This window comes from Mirounga angustirostris, unplaced genomic scaffold, assembly GCF_029215605.1.
Source record: "Mirounga angustirostris isolate CCGP_5_RB_7025 unplaced genomic scaffold, mMirAng1.0.hap1 SCAF_8, whole genome shotgun sequence".
Lineage (NCBI taxonomy): Eukaryota > Metazoa > Chordata > Mammalia > Carnivora > Phocidae > Mirounga > Mirounga angustirostris.
The window spans coordinates 47570017-47588373 of NW_026991716.1; the positions used below are offsets into that span (position 1 = coordinate 47570017).

Genomic DNA, 18357 nt, shown 5'->3' on the forward strand with positions numbered 1-18357 from the left:
TTTCCCTCTCTGCCATAGGCTCTAACCTGAGCAAAGTAGGGCAGAGTACAAGGTCCTACAACATTAGCAAGCTCTCCTGTCTTAAAACCTCCCCAGTACATCTGTTGTACTGGGCACATCCCTGATAATCTCCCTGGAGATTATCAGCTAAAGGAACACAAAAAGCAGCAGCCGTAGCAAATTCTACAGCAGTGGAGGCTTCTCTGGGAGTTCTTTCCTCGATAACATTGTCCCTTACCTATTGCCATTCCAGCATATCTGCAAGAGAGGTAGAAACAGAGTACAGGGCCTTTCATGTTAGCTGGCCTCGGTGTGGTCCACCCTGACTATCCCATCATCCACTGGGGGTTGTAAAGAAAGGAAAGGGATTCATTCCAGCCTACTTCCCCCATGACATGAGACTGGGTGGAGAAGGAAGTCATAAATGATAAAAGTTGGGATTCCCTCAAAGGAGCACCTAAAAATTTAAGAAAGCATGGTGTCACTAGAGGTGATGGAGTCAGCATGTTAAGGCTGTAAGGGATGGCTGGAGACTATCTTCAACCCTAGCATTTTACAGATGAGGACACCTAGCTGGAGGAAAGTAATTTGCAGAAGGTACCACTGCCAGTCAATGTTAAGGCTGACAGTAGAACTCAAGCCCAGTGATCCCTCCACCGGCTTTTAACTGGCTCTTGCCTTAAATGTAGTTGATAATTGGTCATCATGGTCATCTTTTACAGTCTTAAAGCTGGGGCCTGGACAGAATGGGATGAAGAGAGCAGCTGTAATTTCTTTCTCCAGCAGAATTCCAGAGGAGGCCAGAGTCTCCAGACAGAAACCAGCCTCCCAGAAAGACTCCCGTCAGCAGCCCCAAATATTCCAGGGGTGTCCACAGTATACCCTGGAGCAGAGATGGGCCAAACACAGAAGCTCCAGCACAGCCAGGACCCTCGGGCGCCATCAGACTGCTGTTGCCACCGTTGTAGCCGAAATGACAGGGCACAGGTGCCTGGTCAGAGAACTGGCCTAGGAGCCAGCTGCTCAGCTAGAACAGCACAATACCCACAGGGCAGCCCTGGTCCAGCTGGCCAGAGGAGTCACACTAGCACACCTAGTCCATAAGAGAGTAGCCCTCCTAAGGTCCTCTCTAGGCCACTTGCGCCAGGAAGGAGACCACAGACCACAGCTTCTGCCATACCCAGGTACTCAGGACTTTGGGAAGATTTCTCCAATGGGACTTGGATTCTTGCTTCTTTTTCCTCCTTTTTCTTTTAGAAGAAATTTAAAAATTAAGTGGAGGAAAGGAGTAGATAAAAAGATGAATAAGAAGCAAAGAAACTTGGGATTTTAATAAAAAGATCTTTATTTGAAAGCAGGTAGTGTTTTAGGTTTTCTCCTTATGTTTCATTCTGTCTCAGCCCCATAGCAAAGGGTGGACAAGCCTCTGGATCAGGGCTTCTAATAATTATAATCAGGCCTCAGCCGGGAGAGGCCATGGTGGTGAGGCTTAGGTCTGTTTTCTTGTTAACCCCACGTCCCTTTTGTTATCATTCATACATTCAAGAGACGTTCGAAGGTCTACTTTATGCCTAGGCATTATCTTACGTACAGGGTATGGTATTCATTAGTGATAAAAATGTACATCATCTTGGGAAAACAGTATGGCAGTTTTAAAAAATTAAGACTGGAACTACCATATGATGTAGCAATCCTACTTCTAGATATAGATCCAAAAGAATTGAAAGCAGGATGTCAAAGAGATATTTGCATACCCATGTTCATTGCAGCATTATTCACAGTAGCCAAGAGGTTGGAACAAAATAAATGTCCATCAGTGGATGAATAGATAAACAATATGTGGTTTATAAATGCAGTGGAATACAATGTAGCCTTAAAAAGGAGGACATCCTGTCACATGCTATAGCATGGATGAACCTGGAGGACATTGTGCTAAGTGAAATAAGCCGATTACCAAAGGACAAATGTTATATGATTTCGCTTATATGAGGTATCTGAAACAGATTTACACATACAGAAAGCAGAATGGTGGTGACCAGGGGCTGAGGTGAGGGGAAGGGGAGTTCTTGTTTGCTGGGTATAGCATTTCAGTTCTGCCAGATGAAAAGGTTCTGGAGGTCTATTTCACAACAATGTAGATATACTTAACACTACTGAACTGTACACTTATAATAGTGAAGATGGGAGGTTTTAGGATTTTTTTTACCACAATAAAAAAGAATACACATCATCCTTGCGTTCATGGACCTTATTATTTAAAGGGGAAGATAGTCATTAGATAAAACTACAAATGAATAATTACCACTAGAAAGAAAACGAACAGGAAGAGTAATCAGGTGAGGCTAGAGATCACCTCGATGTGATCCAGTAAGGCCTCTGTGATTCTGGCGCAAATTAGGGATCAGTAGGCTCTTCAGAGAAAGCCATGCTCCTCATTCCCTTGTCCAAATGTAGAATAGTCCTGGAAATGAGTCTCTGCCAACCCAACTGCAGCCCCCTGCCTTGGGCATGGCAGGTGACCTATGGTGGTGGTAGCAAGAGTCTCCCACCAGCAAACACAGGCCCACTCCTCTTCCTCCCTAAAGCACAGAGTGGGCTGAGGGGGACAGTTGCCTGAGCCTATCCTGAAACATTCTTTTTGTGTGTGGTATTGTGGTAAGCCTTTTGTATTTGACTTTTTTTTTAGTCTTCGTAAGCAGGAATACTGCCTATTTTAGGCCTAAGTGTCTCAAAGCATCTTTAGTATCTCATTTACAGTTACTATGCAGAGAGTAGGAGCTCCACACACACACTTACCTCATAAATGCTCCTCTCCAGCCATCTCCAACTAATCCTTGGAGGTGGGTGTTTTAGTGGATATTCTCAAACTCCCTGAAAAGACTTGTCCTTTTTCCTGGAGGTAAGAGGGTTACCTTTGATGCTTTTTTACCAAATGATAGTAAAACCATTGGTGAAACGTCTCTCCTTCTGTATCTTTGATGATCTCAACCTCTGCTCAATTGCTCAATTCCCTCCTCTGCCCAGGGCCATGCTGTCACCATGACCCAGGCCTCTGGGTAGGTACCTGCCTTCCTTGGTGCCAGAAAGTTAAGAATGGCAGGGGACAGGAGAAGCAGGCCCCCTTCCCTCGTCCTTTCCTGCCACCTAGCTGGTAAGTCTCCACCCAGGAACTGGAACCAACTCTGATCGTCATAAACTTTTTTTTTTTTAAGCTTTTTTTAAGATTTTATTTATTTATTTGCGAGAGAGACAATGAGAGACAGAGAAGATTGAGAGGGAGGAGGGTCAGAGGGAGAAGCAGACTCCCCGCCGAGCAGGGAGCCCGATGCGGGACTCGATGCGGGACTCGATCCCGGGACTCCAGGATCATGACCTGAGCCGAAGGCAGTCGCTTAACCAACTGAGCCACCCAGGTGCCCCCTGATCGTCATAAACTTTTTGAGGCCTCAGAGAATGCTGCTGGGTCTACAATGAGCAAGAACAATGGCATTTTCACCCCAGAAGTGATGCAGTGCTAGAGCTACAAGCAAACTTGCTAATTTTAGTGCAGCTCTCTCATGTTACAGAGAAAGAAGTTAAGACCTGGGGGCGCCTGGGTGGCTCAGTTGGTTAAGCGACTGCCTTCGGCTCAGGTCATGATCCTGGAGTCCCTAGATCGAGTCCCGCATCGGGCTCCTTGCTCAGCGAGGAGTCTGCTTCTCCCTCTGACCCTCCCTGCCTCATGCTCTCTCTCTCTCATTCTCTCTCTCTCAAATAAATAAATAAAATCTTTAAAAAAAAAAGAAGTTAAGACCTGAAGAGGTTCCAAGACCATGGGGTCCCAGGAGATGGACTTCCCAGTCCAGAACTTTTCCAAGTTTAGGCTTCACCCAAAACTTACCTTGATCTCAACAGACCCCCAGCTGTAATCTCTTGGTAGAGTGCAGGGGCAAGCTAAAGATGGGCCTGAGGTGTGGTTTACTCTTCTCGTCCAATGTTTGAATGCCACCCCCTCTCCACTGGTCACTGGTGCCAGTTGCTTAGGATTCTTGGGGCCCTAAGACCAGCCTTCCTCTCATCTCAAGCCTGAAAACAGCTCAGGAACAAGTCATTCCTCTTCTCACCCCCCAAATTAGCAAATAACTAAACTTCTGCCCTATCTCCTCATGTCCCTCAACCAAAACAAAGGCTTCCTTTTACAAATTACCTATCACCTCCCCACAAGGTGACCCGTAAATCTTAAAAGAGACTTTTTTAAAAGACTATTCAAAACTTTGTTTTAAATTACACTTTTTAACTAGTAGAGCTTTCTCATATACTCATGATATACTCATGGTCCACCCTAAAATCCCCCCCCCACCACCACCCCACCCTCCACACAGACAACTGTGAGGTTTTTCACTTCCAGGAAATTATGTGAGGGAAGGAGAGAAAAATGGAGAAGGGGGGGAGGGGCGCTACAGGGTAAACACAAGCAAAATCACAGCTGGGTTTGGGATTGTCTGGCTACATTTCTAAAGCTGGAGGAGCCGAGGCTCCTCCTCCAGCTCTACAGAATTCCAGTCCGCAGTTTGCCTCTCTCTCTTGCCAGCTCCAGCCTCTGTGGGTGGGTGAGCCTCAGCAGGGAGAAGAGGACTCTGGGAGGGGAGGGAAGATACTTGCCTGTAGAAAACTGCTGAAGGGTCAGGGCAGCTGCAGAAACTACATCTCTGGAGTCCCCCGATTTAACCCAACCCAGAGAATGGACAGCTCCATCATCCAGTAAGCTACAATGGCCAATCACAAGTAGAAGAAGGTGGATGCTAAACAAAGCAGAACTTTCTGGATAATCTGATAAAGTGCCCTCCACCCACCCCTACACACACACACACACACACACACACACAGCAGTACAGTTCAGCCTCCAGCTTTCAGATATTCCCCACTGATTTCCTAGCTGATTCTCCTGCCCTCTTTCTTCCCCCTCTAATTCATCCCTCTGTGCTACTAAGGATTAGCTTTTTTTTAAGATCACATAATTGAATTTTTTTAATTTAAATTCAATTAGCCAATAGTACATCATTAGTTTTTGATAATGTTCAATGATTCATTAGTTAAGTATAACCAAGGATTATCTTTTTAAAAGGCTAAACTGAGGGGGGCCTGGGTGGCTCAGTTGGTTAAGGGTGATTTTGGCTCAGGTCAGGAGATCAGGCCCCAGCTGGGCTCCTCGCTCAGCAGAAAGTCTGCTTGAGATTCTCTCTCCCTCTCCCTCTGCCCCTTCTCCCACTCTGTTTGTCTTTCTCTAAAATAAACAAATAGGGATGCCTGGGTAGCTCAGTCGGTCTGCTTTCTGCTCAGGTCATGATCCCAGGGTCCTGGGATAGAGTCCCACATCGGCTCCTTGCTTAGTGGGGAGCCTGTTTCTCCCCCTACCTGCTGCTCCCCCTGCTTGTACGCTCTCCTGCTCTCTGTCTCTCTCTCTGACAAATAAATAAATAAAATCTTTAATAAATAAATAAATAACATCTTTAAAAAAAAAGGATAAACTGATCGTGTGATCGTGTCACCCTTTGCTTAATTCCGTCAGTGATTCCTTTTGGCTCACCGGAAGTTCAACCTCCTTAGCATGGCATGCAGTGCCCCCCTTACCATCCCCCACCCCACCCCCGCCCCACCCCCGCCGCCCCTGCCATCCCACACTTCCACCTTACTCTGGACTCTAGCTTGCAGAACTACCTGCAACTCTTCTGGAGCACCACACTGCTTTCACCCCTGTGCCTTCTGCAGGCCCCACTTCCTGGAGCTCCTTCTAGCCATGCTTGTCCTTTACCACCCAGCTCAAGGGCAAACTCGTATTGGTCTACTCAATTTGCTGCCCCTCTTCTACAGCCATATGCCGAGGTCTTATCTCCTCATGACAGCTCTCTTACTTTGTGTTAACTGTCCAGTTGCTTGGCTTTTTATCCCACTAGGATTCTTGAAGACAAGGACTGGATCTTTTTCCCTTTTGTGTACCTAGTGCCCAGTACATAGTAGGCACATAAAACTTTTAGTGAATGAATGATCTCAACAGTACATGCACTGCCCAGCAGAGAGTGGTTGGGAGATGACTTCATGCCTTAAAGGATCCTTGGGCAACTTCGGCACACCTCTGTCCTCTCCTAGTTGTGAGCACTTCCTAGGAGTTGGGGAACATGGAATCATCAACTCTTAGACATAGAAGGGACTTCAGAGCGCAAGAGAAGCAGGATGGAGATGTGACAACAGAAGCAGAGGTTAGAAAGGAGAGAAGATGCTCTGCGGCTGGTTTTGAAGATGGAGAAAGGGGCCACAAGCCAAGGAATCCAGGTGGTTTCCAGAAGCTGCAAAACGCAAGGAACAAACTCTCTCCCAGAGCCTTCAGAAGGAGCATAGCCCTGCTACACCTTGACTTTAGCACACTGAGGCTAATTTTAGACTTCTCACCACCAGAACTACAAGATAATAAATTTGTTGTAAGCCACCAAGATTGTGGCAATTTGTTGCAGGAGCAATAGGAAATCAGTACAGATTATTATTTGAACAGGATTGGTTTATTATTATTTGAACAGCATAGGTGTGTGTGTACAAGTGTAAATGTATATGAAAATGCGTTACGCCTTTATGGATGACAAAAGCAGCACTAAAATGTATGGTGATTACCATAACAATAAAATTTTTTTTAAAAAAAAGCAGCACTAAGGAAATTTTAAGCAGGACCAGCCGGTGAGCAGGTCTGCCACTCTAAACTGCTCAGGTGGTAAGTCAGCCACACACCTGAAATAAATTTCTTGTGCAGGCAATTTGTTCTTCTTCTCTGGTGATGACCAGCCTGCATGCCCTTTCCAGGCACTTTATAAAAAGATACAGCACCTTTGGAGGGTTACAGACATTAATGGCAGTACTTTATCCTCTGGGAGAGGGGAAGCTTAATGGGGAAAGAAGAGGGCCTAAAGGAGAAATTCAAGTGGAAAAGCAGGGTGGATAGTCATCACTCTGAATTGGCCGCGTTTGGACTACCAGGTGCCAACTGATGACCTGACCCACCTGGAACTCCAGCTGCCTTAGGGCCTTATTGTTTGCATGGCAGGCTCCATGCCTCAGCAAGGGTGGAGGCTCTGGTCCCACTCCAGGCAGAAGACCTCGCCTCAGTGGATACCCAGATTATGGAGCCAGCAGCAGCCAGTGACCACATCATAGACGCGCTGGGCCTGACATAATGCCTTACCCTGGAGACGCTGTCACCAGCCTCCCAACTGCCTGAAGGCTTGCTCCACGAAAGAGCTCATGAAAGCCAAGAGCTGCTCATTGAAACACAGCTCCTAGAGAGTGATGATTTGGTGTTATGAGGCTGTCAGCCACTGATGGATGTCAGCCACTGATGGATGGAGAAGGTATTCTATTCACCCATAAAGATGAGCTTTATGGCCTTAAGGCTTTCCCCATTTCTTTTTGGTTGGGGGGTAAGAGAGTGCCTGCATCTCCCCAGGGCAAAAATGACTTCCCTGCAATACATGTGAATTATGGCTGGATCCTGGGCGGCCAACAAACGCTTGGCTGAAATGAAGATCAAGACCAACCACAGCTTGAAGAATTACTGAAAAGTACTATACCGATGCCTGTTTGGATAGTTTGGATAGTCCAGTTGCTTGGCTTTTTATCACCTCGAAATGTGTGCCTCCAGTAGCCCCAGGACACATCAGGAAGCCACACTTGGTCCAGAACCTCTCCATGACCTCCTCCAAGTCAGGCTGGTATTCCTGGAGGTGTCGAAAGGTAGCACAGAACAAGGTAGCACAGAACGGCACACCCAGCACTAGATCTGCCCACTTCAAAGAGCTCAGCCACACAGCCTGGAGGCATCGGGGAGGCCAGCAGATACATTCCAATGGCTACTTTCTGAGGCACAGAGGAAGGTAGCTTCCTATGGGTGGTTTCCCTTTGAAGATTCAGCGCCAGCTTTTTGCAGATACAGTAAAATGTCTCCTGAGACATTCAGAAGGCTTGCCTCCATCTGTGAAGGCTAAGTCTGTCTGCTTGGAGCTCCTGCCAAAGAGGAGATTGTGTAGGGAGAGCCCCAGTCCTGTATGCTCATCTTCCAAGGGACTGGGCTTTCTGAGCAGAAAGTGGATGACTGCGTGGGTTCTCCAGGTATGGAGGACAGCCTCATTCAGGTGGACCTGCATGGCCTCGGCCAGGGCAGCCTCCTTGTCAGCCTCTTCACTCTCAGCCACAAGCATGGCAACAATGGCTCCCATTTGCAGGGTGGCTTGTGTAACAAGCTGCGGCACCCCCTGGGCTGGACTCATGGAGCATGCTTTGGGGGTTGTGGGTGCCACTGAGCCGAGTTAGGCAGAGTGATGTGTAGGTGTGTATGCCTTTCCTAATGATGGTCAATGAAATTCTTATCCCCCAGGTAGATGTGGGCACCAGGAAGCTCAGGGTTGAGTTAGCTGATGAATATCAGGCCTGCCATTATGAACTAGATGTAACAAATGTAATTTCATCTGTGTAACCCACACATTAGCAACTTCCGTTCTTTTTCTTGCAGATTGAGTCAGCAATACAAGAGCCAGGATAAAAGAGCTCAGAGCAAATGAGACTAGGCTTTTAGTGTGGCTATCAGTTTGCCTTCTCTTCTTCACAGACTTCTTCTTAATGACTCCTCCTAGAGGACTTTTCCTTTCTCCTGGCCTTCTGAATCTCTTCACAAAGCAAACACATTGGTGAAATTCTACAGAAAGTCCCCTCCCACACACTAAAATCAAAGGTCACCCTGAAAACACAAAGAACTTCACCAGCCAGTTTTACTTGCCCTGATCATCTGGTGCTCCCACAAGGAAGCACCTGAAGAGCTAATTAGTTAATATTTTGGAGGGCAAGATGATAAGATCCATTTCAATCTCAGGTACCTGGCTTTTAGTTAAAAATTTCACCCTGATTTTCAACTTCTTTATTATGAAGAAGGACCTGCTTCACAGAAGCACAAAAAGAGATCAAGTATCCCCTAGAGTTTTCAGAATGAACAACCACAAGACAGAATAGGCTTCAATGTTAGCACTTATAGTTCTAGATCTGAGAGTTCCACATTGCCAAATCACTTATAATGACCCTCTGAGAACTGAGAGGCTGCTAAGAACTTCACACACCACTGCAATGCCTTTCCTGATGTTTTTTTCCTAATGAAAATCTACTTCCATAACATCATGTGTCCTTTGGGCTGATCTTTTTCTAAGAGCTGGTGTCCATCCTAGGCAGGACTAGGAGCGCTCGTGTCCTAGCTCCATGGGCTGTGTGAACCTAGGAAAGCTACAACCTCTCAGTGTGTTTCAGGTGCTCTCCTTGTAAAGCAAATAGGGTGGACTCACCTAGCCCTAAGGTCCCTTGCTGCTCTAACATCCTTTGGGCTAATTTAAAAGGCCAGATCCTGTAAGATGTCAGCTAAGATGGCTGAAACTGCATCTCAGAGCTTGTTTCTAAGAAAGTCTAAGAAATATAATGTAGTAAATGTTATGAATTCAGCAATGCATTCCACAAATATTTATTGAGCCTTATTATGTGCTAGGAATTCCAACAGGCACAGGGGATTACATTTCACCTTGGTTATTAGATCAGCAGCTTAGAGAAAGAAAATGCAATGATTATTCATCCCTTCCTAGGTGGCTGTTTGTAAATGGAAAGTCTCTGCTTGCTATTGGTGGCTAATTCTTGACTTGGGCAAGACTGAACATTCTGGCACTTGGGCCTCTTATGACTTAGATGAATCCTTCCATGTAGTACTTAAACCTATCTCCTATCTGGGTGGTTTATCGGTTACTGTCACAACCTTGGGGCTCACTGTAATCTCATTTTAATAGTATATTACCTGTCCACCTGTCTGGAAAATTGCTCTCTTACTAAACTTTCTGGCATCTTCCACTTGGAAATGACAGCTTAGCCAACCCCCATTGATCAAGAGGAAATGTCAGTTTCTATTCTGTGCTCTCTGCCTTACTATTGCCTTTGATATAAGACATCTCCACGATCAGTCTTTAGTAATATCTCCTCCTAACATGTTAAAAACTGAGCGTCTAGTGAGTTTGCTTCCTCCTTAGTTAGCATTAACTCAGCTTACCATCTTAGAGGTCAGGTCTTTTCACAAACCATTTAAAGTTCCCCTTAGCAGTCATAGACTGGTCCCATTGGATCCCACGAGGAGAGACGGAGAGACGGAGGCAAGAGGAGTTTCCAGCTGATTTTCTGCGCATCCCATTGCCTACCTTTGAGCAAGTCTTTCTGTTGCTAATAAGTTGCTATTAATTGGTTGGTGGGAAGTGGAAAGGAAGAAAAATGAGTGCTCACAACGCCCCCTGCCCCCCCCCGCAACACACCCCTTAAAAAGGGGGGGGCGGTACATGGATGAGGACAGTTTAGGAACTTTATTTTTCCCATTCCGGTTTGAAGCTTTTATCAAGACACTGCCCCCAGAGCACCTTTACTAACAGCTCTACTTCGTCCCTTCTCCCAAGGTTTGCTCTCCCTCTCCGCCAGCACTGTCCACGTTACGGCCTCCGGGCAGTCCCTAGAGGAAAGGGGGTTTGTTAAATTTGAAAACCTGCACTACGTCCTTGCAGCGCAGATGCAATGAACCGAGGACTGACCTGACTCCCTGGTTCGCCTCGGAGCAGGGCGCTGTTCACCCAACTTGAACTTCGGCTTCCGGGCGGAGGCAGGTGAGAACCCGCCAACCCCAGCCCTGGCCAAAGGCACCGGCAACTGGGGGCCGGCGAGCCGTCCAGCCCCAGCCCGCGCTCATCCTTTAGCCCTGCTGGCCGGACAGCCCGGAGGACCTACGCGCCGCAGGGACCCGGCGCCCGCGGGAGGCGGAGCCGGGACCCCGGACCCCGGTCCCCGGAGCCGGGCGCTTCTAAGTGTTGCCGCTGCGCGCTCCCCCTCCGCCCGCCATCCGCCCCTCCTCCCTCGCTCTTCTCAGCCTCTCCCTTCTCCTCGCTTCCTCCAAGCCGCCTCTACTTGCTTTTTTAAAGTGTATATAGCCAACTTACGGAAAAGTTTCAAAAATAGTTGGAGGGACTCCTGTCTGCCATTTACTGAAAATCCCCGATTGTCTTCTTTTTCCGGGTTGGCCACGCTTTAACTTCAGTGGGAAGACCGTTCTCTCACTCCCCAGGCCTCCGAAAGGATCTCTCCCAGCCATCTGTCGAGGGGTCTGCCCTTACAGGGGTGGAAAACTGACTTTGAAGTTAAAGCGTATTAAAGGCAAAAACCCCCAGAAGAGAGAACAGGTGGCTGCAGGGTGTTACTCTTATCAGATACCTGGACCTTGCTGCTATCAACACTTGCAGTGAATGAATTTATCAGACTTCTTCCAAGCAGACTCTTAGCTGGAAGCAGATTCTTGCAACAAAGGAGAGTTGGTAAGCAGGGACAGGTCCACTGAATGGGTGACCACCTGAATTGGATTCTGCAGTTTGGTAACTTGGCTCTCAGAATGAAAAAGATAGGCAGGAGAGAAAAAAATTTAAAAACCCTCAAAATAAAAACAAACAAAAACTCAAAACCTTGAAGTTCTGGCTTCCCACTTCCTCTCTGCAGTAAAGACGCCCGCCAGCGATTACAAAAACAAGGTTCACAGAAGCTTGGTTCTTTGGTGCAAGAAGGTGGCCACTAGAGGATTTTGACTGATAGAGAAATAAATGCTTAAATTAACCTGTAACAAGAGGTTACTCTGGCTCTGTCAGCATGGTTCTAGTCCCCTAGCTTCTACAACCAGCTGTGTGGCTTCCAGAGTCCCTTTCCTCCTCTGTAGGGGAGGGTGTCAACCTGACTGGGGAGGCTGTTTGCACCTGGAACGCTGAACACTCTCAGGAGCCAAGCTTATGACCGGTGGGCTGAATCCTGCTTCTCAGACTGGTTTGGTTTTGTTTTTAAATTAGTTGCTAACATTAAAATACTAGGAGATTTCTTATAAAAATCTGGATTTCCATCTTTTTGGAAAAAAAAAATTCATACATGCCATCAACACTGGACCTATATTTTGCACATATCAACAAAAGGCAGTTACTAGATACAGTCTTTACCAAGCCAGAGTCACACACTGCTACCTGCCAGGTGCCCGTGGGTATTTGAGTGTGGGCCTGTGCTCTACTCCATCTAACCCCAGGTTACACTCCTTCCCAGGAGGCCAACCCTCATTTCTCCACTTAGTCTACTCTTATACTTCATAGGCCACTTCAGGGCCTTGGTCTGCCTCTCCCAAGCATGAGAGAATATTCTGGGAAGCCAAGTAGAAACGCTCAATTGATAGAAAACCTATGGAAACTGACCAGAAAGGGAAGTCAGTTTGGCCTGCAAAATTAAACAAATTACTTCAAAAGGAGCTGATAAAAGACTATCAGAAGATTTAGGAAAGGATGTGGTCATGATTAACACTGGGATCCTGTGCTTCTTGCTTTCCCTTTACTCTAAGTGCCATAACAGTTTATTGAAAATAATAACAGCTATATTACTGAATGCTTACTGTACACAAGGCAACCCGATGAGGTTAGTACTGTTATTATCCCCATTTTGCGAATGAGGAAGCTGAAGCTTACAGAGGTCAAGTTATTTCCACAGGTCATAAAGCTAGTAAGCTGGTGGAGGTGGGATTTGAGCCCAGCATTTGAATCAAGAGTGGGAACCCTAGGTGTCTTGGAACACCTTGAGGTTAGGGAACTGAGTCTGCCTTTTTGTAGCTCTCCAGATAGATAAAGAGGCTCACAAACTATTAAATGCCAGAAATAAAGAAGAAAAGAAAGAAGAGAGAAGAGGAGAGGAAAGGAAAGGAAAGGAGAAAGAAAAACAAAATTTATATTTTTTATATTTTTCATGGAAACACTGAAATTGAAAAAAATAGATTTTTAACTTGTTATGAATCCATTTGTCTATCCTCCAGTCTATACATTTTGAACTTGCTCATTAGAATGAGCAAAATGCATTCATCGTCTAAGTAAAAACATGGCAGTCTTTTACCTTATCACAAAAGGGAGCAAGGTTTATCTAGAATAATTTCTTCTCACTGAAAATTCGCTGGCACCTAGTAATTATTTCCTTCCTTTTTGTTATGGTCCCAACTTGCCCTTCAAGAACTTTGCCCAGGACTGGCATCTACGGTTTGCAGAATTAACTCTCTTCCCCTTTTCACAGATTGGAACAGTTTGTACCCATCCACAGCCTTTGGCACCCCTCCCTGGCTCCACAGTCCCTGAACAACTGCCAACAGTCTTCTCATACATAACTTCTCCTGGTCCCCCAAATGGAATTTGTTCAACCTTGGAGACATAAGCTCTTTCGAAGCTAGGCGCTGTCTTACAATATCCCACTCATTTTGTGCTCCAGCGTCTTCCTACTGACATTTGTATGACGAATATTCAGTTTCACGAAGGTCAGAGCAGGAAAGCTGGTGTTCTGAGATGGAAACCAGGAAGTCCTACATGCAAATCCAGATTCTGTTACTCTCCAGCAGTCTGAGCCTGGGCTAAGTTATCCAATTCTTTGAGCTTCAGTTTGTACCTCTGTAAAATAGGAATAATAGCTACTATTATTAGATGGTCAGACCTTAAGGAAGATTGAAAGAGATCTTTGTAAGAGTGCTGAGACAACTGATTGAGAGTCACAACAACGGAGAGGAGACGAATAGATCTACTTCCTCGCAGATACGTGGATTTATGGGACTTCGGAGTTGGAAGGTACTAGAGAAGCTGCACAGTCCTGCTTCCCACTCACTAGAACTGGTACTCGTGAACAGTGCCTTTCAGCTTTCCAAGGTTTCTCTCTGTCCCACATTACCTCCACAACTTCCGCTCCTGAGCCACACACTCGTGCCTTCCATGCTCCATCCAGAGCTTCACAAGGCCTTTTCTCTGTGCCAGGCACTTACCACAACCCTATATCGTATGCATTTTTTATCTTCACTTTACAGCTGTGGAAACTGAGATGTTAAGTAACTGGTCCACAGCTACGTAGTTAATAAATGGGATTCGGCCAGATCTGTCTGGATCTGAAGCCCTTGCTCTTTTCTGCATGATTACACTGCCTTTTAAAAGAAAAGAACTGTGCTTATTTTTCCTCACGTCTCAGCTCATCCCCTTGCTCCTCTTGTAGGTGTACCCCCTTCTGCTATGGATTGAATTATGTCACTCGAAATTCACATGTTGAAGCCCTACCCCTCAGTGTGGTCCTATATGGGGATGGGGCCCTTGGGAGATACTCAGGGTTAGATGAGGTTGTGAGAGCGGAGCGCTCATGATGGGATTAGTGCCCTAATAAGAAGAGGCCCCAGAGGGCTTACTCTCCACCCCCTCCCTACACACATGCCCACAAAGAGGAGGTCATGTGAGCACACCTCTCAGGGTCAAAGGAGAGGACTCAGAACCACACCTACCTTGCAGGCACCTTCATCCTAAACTTCCAGCCTCCAGAACTGTGAGAAATAAATGTCTGTTGTGTAAGCCACCCAGTCAATGGTGTTATGTTCTGGCAGTCTGAACAAAGACACTGTCTTTGTATCTATGCTTTCCCTTTCCCAGTTGGTCTTTTCCAAATCTGACCTCAATGAGCTTGCATTTCAACCTGCAGTGTCTCCCGCTCTCAGCTTCCTGCCGCCACCATTGTTCATTGTATCCTCAGTGTTGGAGTTTTGACGGCTCTCTCACCTTCTGGAGACATCTTTCTGTTCAGTGTCTCAGGCCAGGTAATCAGACCCGAATGGTTTGATGTTTACCTTCATAGAATCTGACTATGTCTGTGCTTGGGTACTCCAAATTTTTAAAAAGGCATAGTTACTTCTTACCAACACTCCTAGTGCTTTCAATTGACTCACTAGTGTCTGCTTTGGGGTCCAAGTTAGGCCCAGACTAGCACTGTCCTCTTACTTCCTGTTTCCTAGGAGCTGCGCTATTGGCCAGGCAAATCAGCAGGTTACCAGATGCAGTGTATGAGCCTTCCTGCTCTGCTAGCATCTCCTTTCCCTTGTCTTTCCCATCTCAAATCCCTGTGCATTTGTTGTTTTTCTACCCGGTTCAGCCCTTGATTACAGGCTGTACCTTGCATAATCAAAATTAATATGTGTATCTTTAAATGTCCACACACTTAACATCATGAAAAAGAATTAACTATGACTCAACTCTAAGGTGGTAACCTATAAACAATATTTGATGTAAACTGTGGGTTCATTTGAACCAGTTTGGAATAATGTGGGGGTAGTAGGGCCTCTGCAAATGAGAGTACCTGGAACCTAGCCAAGTCTTAAAACAGCTCTGCTTGATTATGCATTATTTCAAATTTATTCTAATTCCCTCTGTAAACTCTTGATATCTTAGAAAGAATGTAAATCAGTGAAGCAGTCAAATCCATCAATGTATTGGTATATCTACTATGTGTTAAATACTGTGCCCGGTACTCACGGTGGGAGTGAAGAGTAATATATAAAAGACAAAATGGGGTCCCTGGGCTTAAGGAGTTCAAGGTCTAGATGGCAAGAAGGGGCTTCATCTTTCCCAACTTTCCTTTGCCTCTCCTGACTTCTTTCACTTCCTCAAATTCACTGAGCTCCTTCCTTCCTACCTCAGGGCTTTTGCAGATAACTGCTCTTGAGAATACTCTTCCTGCCACCCTTCTTGCTACCTAATCCATCCTTCAGGATCTGTTTAAATGTCACTTCCTTGGAGACCTTCCCTGACCACACCCTGCCCCCACCCTCTACCCCCTCTAATTTAGGCCCCTCTGTTATTCATAATTTTCTAGTGTTTTTTTGTTGTTGTTTTTGTTTTGCCTTTGCAGTGCTTATCACTTGAAATTATTTACATTTAGTTAGTTATTTACTTACAGTCTATCTTGCCTCATTCATTTATAGGTTCCAGGAGGGTAGAAACCAGGTCTGTTTTGTTCACAGCTATATATCCAGTGTCAATCACATTGTTTGGCAGACAATAGTGTTCATTAAGTATTTGCTTAATAACTGAGAGAAGAGCACACACTCCTAAAGTAGGTAAATAGCACTGTGCAAATGCCTAGAATTAAAAGGAAATCACAATACTCTGTATGATACAGCAATGGTGGATACATGTCATTATACATTTGTACAACCCATGGAATGAGTGTACAGCAGTAAGAGTGAACCCTAATGTAAATTATGGACTTTGGGTGATTATGATGTGTCAACATAGGTTCATCAATTGTCACAAATGTACCACTCTGGTGGGGGATGTTGTAACGAGGGCAGCTATGCATATGTGAGAGCAGAGGGTATATGGGAAATTCCTGTACCTTCTGCTCAGGTGTTCTGTGAACCTAAAACTGCCCTTAAAAAAAAAATGAAATCTTCTCTAAAAAAGGGAAATTGGAAAAAAGATATGGACCTATAAGGAAGCAGTTGAGGAGAGAGAGGAGGGATAGACAGGATTTGATTACATGGAGAAGGGGACTGAGCATTGAGTTGGGAGAGCGGTATCAAGGGGAGCCTGGTCTCAGAACAATTGAAAAGCTAGCTTGACGGCCTGATTCCCACTTGAAAATGGTGGAAGACCAAATTAGACAGTAGGTTCAGACCATATTGTGGAGGGCCTTGAAAGCTATTCTAAGAGTGATAGTAGTGGTGAGACATGATGAAAGCGTTGGAGGTGAACTGCAGGATAGATGGTAAACTGGGCAAAGAACAGAGACAGGGTTCAGGAAGATGGACCAGCAGACCCTTGCAGTCATCCATGGATGAGATTCTAAAGGCTCTTTGAAAGCAGGTATCCTATTTTTCATTCTTTTATATCCATCACTACGCCCTATTAAATTCTAAATATTCAAGTTTGAACCATAGATGAGAAAACACAGATAATCTGATATGAATACACTAAATAATCTTTAATTGGAAGAAACAACCTGTGAAAACACAAGCATACATTTCCTCCAAAACTTCAAGTTGAACCATGAGTTTATTTTGTTCTATTTTTTAACATTGAGTATCTGGGGTAATTAGAGCATGAGTTTGCATTTTTTTTCTCTCTAAATTATTCAATCTCCATGCATGGATGGAGAACGGAGGCACAGAGGGAGAGTACCAGGACTATATTTTGTGTTTCTTGCCCAGACGGCACTGTCACTTGCCTCACACTCCCTGATAAAGCACCATGTGCCTACGGAGCACTGATCACTAATTATAGAGGCTCTGATTGCCACTGGATTTACCCCTGGCCTCTGTGACCAGGCATCTCCATATATTGCCTCATCCTGTCTAGTTCCTTAAAAGTTTCTCTTTGAAATGGAACTCCTATGAGGTGAGAAAAATGCTTACTCTGTGTGAAACATAAACATAAAACTGGTATAAAAATGACCTTGAGTTAAAAGAGAATGTGAAATATAAATGTCTGTGCATTGTTCAAAATAACAATGTCTGTATTTTTTGAATGGAAGAAACCCTTGTAGCAGAGAGCCGCATGTCCATTCTCCCCTTCATCCATACTGTACACCCCTCAGTGATCAGCTGGTCACAAGACCCCTCGGAACAAAGACTCCATTTCCTGCCATCCCTTCCAGCTGGGTGTTCCTGTGTGTCTAAGTCCTTTATATGCCTATTGTAATATCTTTTAATGAGGGTATCTTATATTTTATATCATCTTTCTTCCTAGAAGATCGGAAGTTTTTTATACATTTTCAAAAATATTATCTTTTTCATTAATTAAAATTTTAATATCCATAGTGTTCAAGGTATTATAATATTTTTATTACCAAAGGATGTTAACAGCTGTTTTAAGAAACAATAACTTTCCAACTTACCCAAGGACATTTTTTTTCCTTTTTTTTTTTTAAGATTTATTTATTTACTTGAGAGAGAGGAAGTACATGTGTGCAAGGTGGGGAGTGGGGGAGGGAAGGCGGAGTGGAGCAGAGGGAGAGGGAGAGAATCTCAAGCTGATGACCCTGTGATGAGCACTGAGCCTGTGGGGCTCAATCTCACGACCCTGAGATCATGACCTGAACTGAAACCAAGAGTTGGACGCTCAACTGACTGAGCCACCCAGGCGCCCAGACATTTTTTTTTCTTATTTTAATACATGTAAGTTTCTTTGGAAAAAAAAATAGAATAATGGAGAAAGAAGCAAGCAGTCTAATTTCATTTTTAAATGTGAAATAATTTTCCTGGTAGTTATTTGCAGGAAAGATATTTAGATTACTTATTTAACATTTAAATCTAATTTAGGGTTAATAATGTGTAATTAACACCACTCACATTTTACAAGAGATAACTGATGTATGAGAAGTATGTATCAGTCAGGGCTCTCTATAGTGAAGCAAAAAGAAGCCAATTCTGGCTAGTTTAAATACAAAATAAATTTATTTTAATTTTAATTT

At 44.9% G+C, this 18357-nt stretch overlaps 1 protein-coding gene across 3 annotated transcripts in view; it reads left to right on the forward strand.

The window, feature by feature from the left end:
* PAQR8 (progestin and adipoQ receptor family member 8) overlaps positions 1–18357 on the forward strand; it is a 124085-nt gene that overhangs the window by 15474 nt on the left and 90254 nt on the right. Inside the window, exon 4 of one of the 3 annotated variants that reach the window (XR_010413643.1) lies at positions 723–2608. The exons of the other annotated variants lie outside the window; for them this stretch is intronic. The gene's annotated coding sequence lies outside the window, so the exon portion shown is untranslated. Of the gene's footprint in view, positions 1–722; positions 2609–18357 lie in introns of those variants that run through there. 3 annotated transcript variants of the gene reach the window in all.